This window comes from Acartia tonsa, chromosome 14 (assembly GCF_053477335.1).
Source record: "Acartia tonsa isolate MP-2025a chromosome 14, ASM5347733v1, whole genome shotgun sequence".
Classification (NCBI taxonomy): domain Eukaryota; kingdom Metazoa; phylum Arthropoda; class Copepoda; order Calanoida; family Acartiidae; genus Acartia; species Acartia tonsa.
In genome coordinates this window covers 12455407-12470108 of record NC_137273.1, presented here as the reverse complement: position 1 = coordinate 12470108, position 14702 = coordinate 12455407, and positions in this window count along the sequence as shown.

Here is a 14702-nt window from a genome sequence, read left to right as displayed (position 1 = left end):
TTGTTTCGTGCATGTTTGCAATCTTCAGCTAGATGTCAATGTAGAACTAAAGTTTAAAGTGAATTTGAATTTAAAGGATTTTTACAAATATTTTGGAAGATTCTTTTTACATGATAATTTTTAAAATCTTGGATTAGATAGATTAGGATAAATTTAGTTAATTTATAAGCACAGTTATCTTTTTCTTGATTGAAAAAGTAAAAGTTTTTTTTATATATATTGGATTTAATTTACCTAAAAAAAAAGGTGTCCTAACTTTTTTTTAAAAATAGCTAGTCGGTGTTTTTAGTAAATAGTAGATGTAAAATGATCCATAGAATTTAGATTTGCAATCTGTTTTTTTGTAGGCCTCTTATTTTTGAAGTAATTTAAGTTTTTATTAAAAATTAAGTTGGTTTTAAGGTACTAAAACGCAACAAAAAAAGAAGAAAATTGCCATTATGAACAAAAATAGTAAGATCTTTAATTTGACACCTTACTTTTTAAATTCTGTTGAGTAATTATTGAAAAAAAATCAATTTTGTTCAACCCCGTTTAATCAAAACTTTGAACTTTGGGAGCTTGTCACGAATGGGTGAAAAAAATAACAAAAGTTAGACACCTTCTTTATAAAAATAAAAAATTGTCAAGGGGAAATTGAAAATAGGACCTCTAAAATCCAACAAAAATTATATTAGGATGTAAAATAATTTTTACAACTTTTTTGAAGTTCTTTAATTAGAAGTAGTCTATGATTACTCCATCAGCTATAAGTTTAATGTATATGAGCCTAGTATCTTATAACCCCCCCCCCCCCCCTCCCTCAACACAGCAGTAAGGTAAAATCCAAGGTTAACTCCACTCATTATAGACAAAGAGAGAAGGGGTGGGAGTGATAGTTTTGGAGAGAGAGAGAGAGAGAATAGTAGAGGCTAAAAAGGGCGTGGGGGACAACTAAAGTAAAATAATGGAAGTGGGTATGAAGAGGGAGGAAGGGGGGGAGGGTGGATTCGAGGCTAACTAAATAACATATCTTCTACACCCCCCCCCCTTACATTTCCAAAACCATCCTCGAGAAAAAGAAAGAAGGTGAGGTAAATATAATGACACACTGACATAAACACACACACACACACAAACAATATACAGTTTGCTATAGTGAGGTAAAAATATTTCTAAAATAAGAAAAATTCATGGAATGACAATATAATCTAAGGTATGAAAGTGCTTATAATAATATGTTACTGTAACAATCACCGTTTTGGAACCAGCCAAATTCTAAACAGCTTCACCCCCTATTCCTCATAATTATTGGCGTAAACAGGAATGTGGACAACAGGTTTGTCTGTCAGGTAGCACAGCATTTAACATATTTTAAAATGAAATGAAAATAGCCGAAAACATCCTAAAAAGCAGTCTGATCAACGGGGATGTTTTATAGTTGATTATGCTCCTAAATGATGGGAATGTTGTCAAAAAGTGTCAGCCTTCTGTCTTTTACAAAAGCCGAGAAAATCACGTTACCCCTATTCGTGTCTTACGGACAGACGTACTTTTGGGATTACAGAGTAGCTTCGCTACTAAAAATTAATTAAAATGTATAATGTATTTACTTTCTATTGAAAAAAAAAATTTTTTTTTTGGTTTTCTGCAGTCTTTTATTAATTCAGTTTCTACTAAAAAGAAGCTTAAAGCAAAGGGATTAATCCTATACATAAATTAGGTTTTATAGACAAAAAGATCGTAATGATATAATTCCAAATTCGTTACAACTATTTACAACATTTTGACTGTCAGATAAACAAACATTCTGCTACTTTTCCTACACTCTGAGATAACACAAATAAAGGTGATATTTATGATTCTTTGTTAAACCCTAAATTACACTTCCTACCCCCCCCCCCAAAAAAAAAAAAAACCTGCCCCAATAATTTGCAGGGGATGTAGGGACATTCCTCCCTCCCTGCTGCAATATTATGGAGGGGGGGGGGGGGGTTAGGGGGTGTGGTTCTTGTATCATGCTGATTACCTGTGTGTGTGTGTGTGTGTGTGTGTTGGGGATGAGTCATGGGGAAGTGGGAGAGGAAATTATTGTACACACACACACACACACACACATTAACACACACCTACAATCACTCTAAACCCTGAGCTCTCAGCCTCCACGAGAGACAGAGTCATTAACTGAGGTTAATCCAATATGTATAAAGGTAAAATTTAAGCTGTTTAAATTCTAATTTAGCCCACAATTAAAAAATCTTTAATTACACCCCCCCCCCCCCCTACTTTTTTTTATATTTTGTACCTAGAGGTTAGGGGGCCACAGCCTGTACAATTGGTAAACCTTAGAATAATCCTGAGCCCCCCCCCCCCTCCCCACACACACTTCACCCTTACTTAAAGAATCCCATGCACAGATTAAAGACAAAGAAAATAAGATAATTAATATTATTGATAACATGATACAGACCCCCCCCCCCCCAAAGTACTAGTACTAGTCATTTAGCCCGGACAATACAGTTAACATAGATTTTAACACTGTGGTGACATTGGGATGTTTATTACACTAGTCTCCGATGACTTGAAATAACGTTCTCTTATTCGTTGGCTTAACAACCTTTGGAATTTTTATTGGTTTGTTCATCTAGTCCAAACTTTTCAACCACTAATTGTAATCTAAAAAAGGGGTATATTTTGTAAATCATCATCTGGGATGTACATCAATTAATAAAAAAAGTTAAGAAAACTAATAAAACAAAGATTTTAAGTCAATTTGACTTAAGAATAACGTTTGATATCCAATTTGTATTATACGATTAGGCCAAACAAAAACCGTAGGGCTTAAAAACACAGAAAACTCAAACTTTATGAAAATCGTTAAAACTTTCTCGTCTGTGCCTTAACATTGCATCCATTTGAATAGAATTTAAAATTAAAGTATGTTTGTGATCCAAAAGATAAGAAATTACTTAATATACTATCGTCTCATCCCTCCTTCACTTAAACCTAAAAACATATCAGTCTATGACATATTGCTCTAATGCCCAGTCTTGTTTTCAACACAGTCTTTTGCATGGGACACGGACTGGCGTTCTAAAAAATCGGACAAACGAACATTAAAAATTATAGGGTAGCAGTCAGGGATCTGAAGGGATGAGATAATAGCTGAAATTATTTTACATATCCAGTGATGATAGACAAAATCTCCCTTTTTTGTAGATTACAATTAGTGGTTGAAACGTTTTGCCACACAACCTATCAAAATTCATTAAAAGTCCCCAAAGTTGTTAAGACAACGAATAAGAAAACATAATTATAAAAATTTGAAGACTAGTTTAATAAAAAGCCCATTGTCTCCTCCCTCCAAGGGTAGAAATACCTTATATATAGTCTTAAGAACTTTGTTTCAAATCTGATATCAATTTGTTGTAAAATTGTGCTGTATGAAAATAGGAATACCCCGCTTAAAATTATATTCTAAATAAAAATTCTGTAAATCACCTTTTATAAACCTTAGAGATGCTACACTTCCGAAATAAAATACCTTATCGTTACAAGAATCTGCACACTTAAATAATTAGGTGAAAATAAAGGTGTCGATGCTTATCGTAAAAACATTGGACCGTTTATTCCAATAGTCCCATTCTTATTCGTTGTCAACTTTGGACATTTTATTGATCTGATTATTAAGTTGAGTGTCTGAACGTTTCAACCACAACTTATGATCTACAGAAGGGGTAATTTTGTGTATCATTATTTGGTATGTACATAAATTTATCGGCAATTTTCTATCCTTTATATTCCTGAATTTACTAGGGAAAAAATTTCTCTTGAGATGCCGTGTCCCTGTCCATAGTTGTTTTGGTGCAGTAAAGATGAGAAAATAGAAAACTAGGGCTCAGCAGTTGACATACAGCCGTCAAAAGTACGCAAATTTAATTTAGAACAACTTAAGCATAAATTTGCAGGGCTCGGCAACTAGCTATTATTAAAATTTATGTCGGTTGTTTAACGGTTGCCGAGCCCGGACTGATGAAAACCAATTCATTGGCCCCACCCTAAATAGTCTACATTTTCTAGGGAGGGAGAGGACAATAACTGTTAATTTTATGTTCATCCTATTTTTTGCATACAAAACTGTCTTTTGTTGATTTTGAAATTGAGAGGAAGAAAGATGTGTAGATCATTTTTATGTAATTTTAATTGTAATTGATAAACAATATTAATCCTTATTGGAATTATGGTTTAAAAAGTTTTAGCACTGCTAGTTTTGAACCAACAAACATGTAAGCTGTTTCCAGTTGGGCTCCGAACCGCATTTATTTCTGCTGGATTTAAACCGGTTCTAAGCCATACTAAAAAATCCTGTATTGGTTCGGGCCATCGGCTCCTCTAGGCCAACAAAACTGGAATTATTTCCCTTTTTTAAAGTCCAAAGAAAACTGTCTGGAAAACAACACGATAAATAACTACCTACTTAAATTACTAAACCAACTAAAATATCGAATGTTCGACATCAGCTTCTACCACTAATGAAATTAATTTGGATAAAAATCACGAAACCTATACGTATTTTTCAGCTGTCGTTGGGGGGGCAACACATCGTAAAATTGACGACCTCTCCATTTGCCCCCCAAATATTATTTTAGATTTATTTCGCTTGTTGGATATACCTTATTCCTGGTTCGACATGGCAAGTACATAATAATTAACAAGGCTGGAAACATCCATAAAAGCGAATCTTTAAAATAAAAATAACTCTTTTAGTGTCAGAACTTTATAATCAGAACATCAGTTTGCAAGTCTAAACAAAATTGAACATAAGTCTGTTACAAAATTGCGTAATTACAGGATACTGTATATAAAGACATACTTTTACTTTTAGGATTTGATTATTAAGATACTTCGCTTATAATGTTGAGCCTTGTTGTCCAAGGAATCAGATAAATAGGATAATTTTATCTTACAAAAAAAGTGTTTCTCAAAAAGTTAAAATCAGCATGTTTTAAATGGCGAGTTGCTATTCTTCCTAACTGTTATAGGAATAATTATGTAAAGTTTATACGCAATTCTAGCATGCGTAAATTAACGAATGTTATGGGCGGACGTACGGATGGACCAACAATAATTATAGAAAAGCTTTGCATTTAAAAACTGTTAAAATCATCATTATATATTCTAAAATGCATAAAAATATAAAATAAAATGTTATTAGGTATATTAAAATCACAATATGAGTATTACCACAGCCTATATATAGCTAATGACTATTATAAAATGGACCATATCGTTGAGTCATCACTAAATAATCATTTATCAAGATTATTAAAACATTGTAACGATAGAATATAAAAATTCTGCCGAATTTTAGACAAGGAACTTTCCGCTCAACCAATTTCATTATTGATGTATATCAAACAAAATTAGGGTTGGCATTCCGAATAAGAATCCAGAATCCGTTTTTTAATAGCAGATTCGGATTCTTAATTGGTAGGCTAAAATTAACGGCTTGAGTTTTTTAATACTTGTCATTATCATCATTATATATAATACCTTTTAAAATCTGGTTCGATTCTCGGAAGTGAATTATAGAGAACACCAAGAACATTAATTTTTAGGACATATGTAGCACTTAATTTTTTTAAATAAGCCTTTTAAAATATTGTTAGAATCCGGAATTTTTTTGGACGGATTCTTGTAAGAATCCTAATCCGGTCCAAAAATTTGACGGATTGCCATCCATAAACAAAATATTCTTACAACAAAACGAACTGTATTTCTTATTATCAAACACTTCTCTATAGTCAAACCAACAAAAATGTGAATAAATTACAGTCTAGTTTCAGAACCAAATTTATTGTCACGGCACTTTCATACAAAGTAGCTTGTTGAGCACTTAACCCCCCTCCCCCTTTTTGTCTTTAGAATAAATTTAAAAGAAGGGTTGAAGGTGGGTATAGTTTTTGTTTGTTTGTTGGTTACCAAAGGTCAGTTTAGGGCTTCCCTTCGAGGAAAGGCATATGACAAAAAATAACAATATTTTATTTTATTATTCTAAAAATAAGGAGGAAAGGAGTTTTATTTATCAATGCTAAAAAGACCTTTTGTGTAAAAGCACCATTTTCTCTGGAAATAAACCGTGTAAAAAACCTATGTATTGTTTGATCGTAATAAATGTTTTAATAATCTTTTAATAATCCCTCAGATCACTATTACTGCTGGTTGTATCTAGAGAATCTCCACCTCCTTTTAAATTAGCAATCAACGCCTCTTTCATAATGGAATATTTTAATGGGGAGAGGAGGAATTTTACTAGGGGCGAATAATATTTTCCAAAAAAATAGTTAAAAACCTTCACTGTAAAGGAGGTCTATATCGGTCTTAAAGTTAGATAGACCCTTTTCCATATACTGAAGGATAGACAGATATCCTTTCACTATCTAATGTTGAGTTGTTATTTGGACTTGAATATGCGTTATATCTTATTGATTGATTGAATTCCTGTGGTGGGAGGTCCGCCATCTTGAAATTTATCATCAATCTCCAGCTCATCATCAGGCAGAGTTGCAGATCCACTAGAAGCAAATTTAAGCAATTTGTTAAAAATATAAAAACAGCCCAGCACAAATATTTAATTTAAAAGGAAATATTTTAAGATTAAAACCAGTTTTGTTAACACCGAGTGGCCGAGGGCTCGAGCTAACCAAACTGGTTTTTATTTTTATGATCTTTAATTAATATTCATTGAAACTTGTCAGTATAGTTATACGATGCTATATACGATTTTTCCGTATGGCTGAAAACCGGTTTCAAATCGGTTTGGAAGCCATACTAAAAATAATGTTACCTGAGACAAGAATATTTGACAGAAGGGTATGGATACACAGACCATACTGATAATAATGTTACCTGAGACAAGAATATTTGATAGAAAGGTAGGGATACACAGACCATACTGATAATAATGTTACCTGAGACAAGAATATTTGACAGAAAGGTATGGATACACAGACCGACACTTGGAATATCTGATCAACAAAAGATAAAGTAAAATTAGCAAATAATTAAAAGTACAGTTGTATCTTCAAGATTTTTTGAATTCTTTTTTAGTAGCGCTGCTAGTCAATAAATTATTTTGTATGTCAGTTCGTAACGATATGTGATTATTCTGGCTGCTATTTAAGCTGTTTTTTTTAAGATACCAAGTTTAAAATTATTCATCTTATATCTTTTATTCTTCTTTCTCTTTCTTTTCTTACCTTTATTTTTTATTATACAATTCACTTTTTTTATTTGTCATTCCATGTATGATGACCAAAATTTGTTCGTTTGTCAAGTATTCAATTGATTTCTTGATGGAAGTTGAATAATATTAAAATGTATTACCTTGCGTGCTTACTAACATTCAGACTGCAAGTCCTTAATACAATTATAATTAATGAACATGTTAGTGTGCTTTTCCATTGGATCTTTTAAATGCCCTTTCTCTTTCTCTCCGTTTTATTTGTCTATCTGTCTATATATTAAATTAGTCCCCAAAGCTTTATAATTAAGTTTTCTTATTCTTTAGCATAACAACTTTGGGGACTTTAATGAATTTTGATTGGTTGGTTCATTTAGTTTAGTGTCCTAATGTATCAACCACTATTTGTGATATACAGAAAGGATAATTTTGTGTAACATCAATGTGAATTTAAATCAAGTTAGGGGCCGTTGTCTTGTCCCTTTAAATCAGTGATAATGCAAACAACAATGACTTACTTTTTATCCAGACAATCTTTCTGAACAGTTTCTAGAACATCTTCAGTACAGGCTGAGAAACCTCTAGAGTAATATTTATACCTTAATAGATATACAGTTAGACCAGGGATTTTAAGGGATAATAAAAAGGACCAAAAATCAATTTACTTCCCCAATGAATATAAACAAGATAACCTCTTCTGAAGAATAAACTTATTGGTTGAAAGGTTTGAACACTAACGAAGCAAACTTCAGTATAAGTACCTCTAAGTGGTGATCCAACGAATAAGATAGCGTTGTTTTAAAACTTTGGGTACCAGTGTAATATAGAGTCCAATTTCCCCTTCCCTCCAGCTAGACACACGAACAGTATATTGTATTGTAATACTAAATCTCTGGACTTATTCTATTTATTGGTTACTGGGATCTTAAATGACACACAACCTCACTGCTTTTTTTTATATTAGTATAGGTAGTGTACGAAGGGGGGGGGGTTTAATGCAACCATCTCGTAATCAGTGAGCAAATGACACTTAGAATTCGAATTTCGATCTGAACTTTTGCATGAGTAATCCTTGGTAGGTCTATTTTCCCTAAATCGAACAAAAAGTTAGAAAAGTAACGGCTAGCAGCTCAGCCGTTCAGCCCTTTTTTGCCTATTTTCAGGGTAAATCCATCATCAATTACGTAGGAATCGACTTTTTAAAACATATTTTTGGTTTAATTCATGTTAAATGATAGCAATAACCAATTTTAAAACTTCTAGTACCAACAGCTACCGTCTAGAACCGTTTGATAGCGTTTTGGAGTAGAAAAGAGTATTATGTTGAGGGAGGTTTCGTGACTAATTTGCAGTATAAATATCAAAAAAATGGCAAAATAGCTGAGCCGCCAGCCGTTAGCCGTTACTTTTCCAACTTTTTGTTCGATTTAGGGAAAATAGACCTACCAAGGATTACTCATGCAAAATTATAGATGGAAATTCGAATTCTAAGTGCCATTTGCTCACTGATTACGAGATGGTTGCATTAAAAACCCCCCCCCCTTTGATCTTTCTTAATTCTATGTATATAATATCATTACCATAACAATAACTTTAAAAGATACTAGTGCTTTAACAGTGCACAGTAATACATTCTGCACCTAACTGTTAATGAAATAAAACCGAATAATTTGTTCGTCTTGACATCTGAACTATTGCTATAGGAGTTAAAATGTTAAAATAACCTAAAACAATAACGCCATGCTTCAAGTTGCCTCTTATTGTAAAAAAACTTTTAACATTTTCTTAGGTCATTTGGAGTCTAAATAAATTAATATTTTGTTTTAACAATGATCATCTAAACTGTTCTTGAAACCTCAGATGGATTTTTAAAAAAACTTTTTGGCTCATAGGCTCACTAAAATCAGTGAGGCTCGCTAAAATTTTTGTGAAAAATTCTCCAACAATCGCATAAATATCTACAAAAAAAAATCATAAAAGATTTTATTTAATTTTTGTAGATTTTTTATGCGATTTTGGTGGATTTTTCACAAAAATAATTTTGCCTCACTAAGTGACCCTATTTTTTTTAAGAATCCACCTTTGATTTGTTACCTATTATTTCTTATTTCACAAGTCTTGTCCTCCGTATTTCTCATAAGTACTGCTGATAAAATCTAAAAACATGTATTGAAACTTTGGAAGATATAAATCTCTTTCCAGTATGGTTTCGAAACCGATTAACATCCGCTGGATTAGTACCGGTTCTCAGTCAAACTGAAAATAATTTTCCGCGAATATCAAAATAAGAATTATAGAATTAATACATACGTATAATTTTTCATTTTAATATCCGCGGAAAGCTGTATATATATATTACGATACGAAAAGTTAATATTAAATCCTGCTTCATAATTTGAGAATTTTAGATAAGAAATGAAGAGAAAACAGCATGGTGTTCTATGACTTCAGAATATTATCTAATTCTTATTTTGCAATTAAAGGAGGATGTGCTTAAGGACCATTTGGGCAGGGGGGGGGGGGGTTTACTCGAGAACCCTTAGAGCTAGAGGGAGCTAATTTTGGATTTAAGCTTCTATGGGGCCAAAGTTACTTTTAAAATTATCGTCGACCCCCCACCCCCCCCCCAAAAATTTTTTTTTTGGGGGGGGGGGGTAAAAATTTTTTTTATTGCATTTCTCGCCGAATTAGGCAATTTGGAATCATTTGAGACCATGTTATTTTTTTCAAAAATTTTTCGCCTTACAAGCAACCCTGCGGGGGGACTTAGTCATTTTTTTCAAATTCTCGGTTATGAAGGTATATCTTAAATACAGTATGCTACTCTCTTAGTTTTAAAGATAATTGGATGAAATCTTTTTGATTGTGTCACTTATTACCCCAAGTTTTGGTATCTTTAAAAAAAACGGCGGCGGGACCGCCGCTCCCGCCGTCCGCCGCCGTTTTCCGTTTTGAAAAAAATAACATGGTTTACTCGAGAACCCTTAGAGCTAGAGGAAGCTAATTTTGGATTTAAGCTTCTATAGGGCCAAAGTTACTTTTAAAATTATCGTCGACCCCCCACCCCCCCCCAAAATTTTTTTTTTTTGGGGGGGGGGGCGGGTGGATTATACTATAGCATGTTTCTAAGAAACGACTTGAGATAAATGGAGCAAACCTTGGGATAACACTTTTGTAGGCCTATATTTGATTTTAAATTATCGCTGACCACCCACCCACCCCCAAACCCCTAATTAAGGGGGGGGGGGGCGGGTGGATTATACTATAGGGTGTTTCTAAGAAACGACTTGAGATAAATGGAGCAAACCTTGGGATAACACTTTGGTAGGCCTATATTTGATTTTTGAATTATCCTGACCACCCACCCACCCCCAAACCCCTAATTAAGGGGGGGGGCGGGTGGATTATACTATAGGGTGTTTCTAAGAAATGACTTGAGATAAATGGAGCAAACCTTGGGATAACACTTTGGTAGGCCTATATTTGATTTTAGAATTATCGCTGACCACCCACCTACCCCCAAACCCCTAATTAAGGGGGGGGGGGCAGGTGGATTATACTATAGGGTGTTTCTAAGAAACGACTTGAGATAAATGGAGCAAACCTTGGGATAACACTTTTGTAGTCCTATATTTGATTTTAGAACTATTGTTGACCAATGACCACTGACCCATCCCCAAACCTCTAATTTTGGGGGGGGGGGGTAGGTGAATTATACTATAGGGTGTTTCTCAGAAACAATTTGAGATAAATGGAGCAAACCTTAGGATAAAACTTTTATGGGCCTATATTTGATTTAAGAATTATCATTGACCACCTACCCACCCCCTAACCCCTAATTTAGGGAGGGGGTGGGGGCAGGTGAATTATAATATATGGTGTTTCTCAGTAACCACTTGATATAAATGGAGCAAACCTTAGGGAAAACTTTTGAAGGCATTTAGTTTTTCTTAGAAATATTGTTGACCACCCTCCCACCACCAAACCCTTAATTTAGGGGGGAGGGGGGTAGGTGGATTATACTATTGGGTGTTTTTCATTAACCTCTTGAGATAAATGGAGCAATCCTTGGGATAAAACTTTTGTATGCCTAAAGTTGCTTTTAGAAACATTGTTGACCACCCACCCAACCCCAAACCCCCTTAACTGAGGGGGGAGGGGTAGGTTGATTTTACTATATGGTGTTTCTCAGTAACCACTTGAGATAAATGGAGCAAATCTTAGGATAATACTTTTGGAGGCCTATATTTGCTTTTAGAACTATTTTCGACCACCTACTCACCCCCAAAGCCCTAATTTAGGGGGGGGGGCAGGTGGATTATATTATAGAGTGTTTCTCAGTAACCACTTGAGATAAATGGAGCAAACCTTAATTTAAAACTTTTGTAGGCTTATAGTTGCTTTTAGAAATATCATTGACCACCCACCCAAACCCCATAAACTTAGGGGGGAGGGGCAGGTAGATTATATATTATAGGGTGCTTCTCAGTAACCACTTGAGATAAATTGAGCAAATCTAATGATGAAACTTTTGTGGCCCTATAATTAGGGATTTTGTGGATTATATTATAGGGTGTTTCTCAGTAACCAATTGAGAAAAATGGAGTTTACCTCATGATAAAACTTTTGTAGAACTATATTTAATTTTATAAATATCTGTCCCTTCCACATAAAAAGCTAACAGTTATGGACGGAATTACCCCAAATATAGAAAAGCTTTGCTTTTAAAAATACCTGATACATTACAGTTCCATCTCGTGTGTTTTTTAAAACTTTTTTGTGATTTAAATTGCAGCAAACAATTTTTACAATGGAAGTTTCTAGAATGCCCAGGAGAAGATTGTTTACTCCTAACATTTTCAGGATTCTTATTAGCATTGAAAATTCTACATAGTTTATGGTATTTCAGATGATTCTTCAGGGTATTCTTAGTTAAGAATTGATTCAAGCAAGCTTTGCATACAAATTTCTTGTGTTGTTCCACATGATTGTCCCTTTTAGCCTTTAACAAAAAAATAATCTTTCTTAAAATTCAGTATTTGAAATCAATCTAGAGAAAAATAATATGGATTTATATTTAAATGTGAAGCTTTTCTATAATTATGGTAGGTCAGTCAGTCCATCTGTCGGTAAAGGATAGCTTTTATTGTTAATTTAGGGATGTTAGAATTATCCTATGGATTGTCCTTTGCATGATAATTCCTGCATTAGTGAGGTATGATTTTAAAAGCGTAGCAATTCTAATATTGTTACCAGAATGTCCATACAAATTAATATTAAACTTCTGTAACAACAAATTTACTTACAATTTTGTTTTGACTTTTATACATTTATATTCTGATTATTTAGTTCTAACACTATTTAAGTATTAATGTTGGTTTGTCCTACCATTTAAGAGAGGAAAAATTTTTTAAAAAAATAACATGGTCTCAAATGATTCCAAATTGCCTAATTCGGCGAGAAATGCAATAAAAAAAATTTTTTGGTGGCGGCGGGAGCGGCGGTCCCGCCGCCGTTTTTTTTAAAAAGATACCAATAGTTGGGGTAATAAGTGACCCAGCCAAAAAGATTTCATCCAATTATCTCTAAAACTAAGGGAGTAGCACCCAAAATAAAATTGCTGGTATGTCATGTGACAAGTCACCACATTTCCCCCCCCCCCCCCTTATCTAATACATAATATTCTAAGTGTTTTATTTTTGGTGCTACTCCCTTAGTTTTAGAGATAATTGGATGAAATATTTTGGGCTGGGTCACTAATTTTCCAACTATTGGTATCTTTAAAAAAAATAACATGGTCTCAAATGATTCCAAATTGCCTAATTCGGCGAGAAATGCAATAAAAATTTTTTGTTTGGTGGCGGCGGAAAACGGCGGCGGGCGGCGGGAGCGGCGGTCCCGCCGCCGTTTTTTTAAAAAGATACCAATAGTTGGGGTAATTAGTGATCCAGCCCAAAAGATTTCATCCAATTATCTCTAAAACTAAGGGAGTAGCACCCAAAATAAAACACTTAGAATATTAGGTATTAGATAAGGGGGGGGGGGGCAAATGTGGTGACTCGTCACACGACATACCAGCAATTTTATTGTGGGTGCTACTCCCTTAATATTAGAGATAATTTGATGAAATCTTTTGGGATGGGTCACTAATTACCCCAACTATTGGTATCTTTAAAAAAAACAGCGGCGTTTTCCGCCGCTACAAAAAAAAAAAATTTATTGCATTTCTCGCCGAATTAGACAATTTGGAATCATTTGAGAGCATGTTATTTTTTTCAAAAATTTTTTTTTTAAGATACCAATAGTTGGGGTAATTAGTGACCCAGCCCAAAAGATTTCATACAATTATCTCTAAAACTAAGGGAGTAGCACCCAAAATAAAATTGCTGGTTTGTCATGTGACGAGTCAACACATTTCCCCCCCCCCCTTATCTAATACCTAATATTCTAAGTGTTTTATTTTGGGTGCTACTCCTTTAGTTTTAGAGATAATTGGATAAAATCTTTTGGGATGGATCAATAATTACCCCAACTATTGGTATTGCTTGCAAGGGTGAAAATTTTTGAAAAAAATAACATGGTCTCAAATGATTCCAAATTGCCTAATTCAGCGAGAAATGCAATAAAAAAATTTTTTTGTGGCGGCGGAAAACGGCGGCGGGCGGCGGGAACGGCGGTCCAGTCGCCGTTTTTTTTTTAAGATACCAGTAGTTGGGGTAATTAGTGACCCAGCCCAAAAGATTTCATTCAATTATCTCTAAAACTAAGGGAGTAGCACCCAAAATAAAACATTTAGAATATTAGGTATTAGATAAGGGGGGGGGGGAAATGTGGTGACTCTTCACACGACATACCAACAATTTTATTTTGGGTGCTTCTCCCTTAGTTTTAGAGATAATTGGATGAAATCTTTTGGGATGGGTCACTAATTACCCCAACTATTGGTATCTTTAAAAAAAACGGCGGTGGTACCGCCGCTCATGCCGTCCTCCGCCGTTTTCCGCCGCCACAAAAAAAAATTTTTTATTGCATTTCTCGCCGAATTAGGCAATTTGGAATCATTTGAGACCATGTTATTTTTTTCAAAATTTTTTTTTAAAGATACCAATAGTTGGGGAAATTAGTGACCCATCCCAAAAGATTTCATCCAATTATCTCTAAAACTAAGGGAGTAGCACCCAAAATAAAATTGCTGGTTTGTCATGTGACGAGTCAACACATTTCCCCCCCCCCCTTATCTAATACCTAATATTCTAAGTGTTTTATTTTGGGTGCTACTCCTTTAGTTTTAGAGATAATTGGATAAAATCTTTTGGGCTGGATCAATAATTACCCCAACTATTGGTATTGCTTGCAAGGGTAAAAATTTTTGAAAAAAATAACATGGTCTCAAATGATTCCAAATTGCCTAATTCAGCGAGAAATGCAATAAAATTTTTTTTTTTGGTGGCGGCGGAAAACGGCGGCGGGCGGCGGGAGC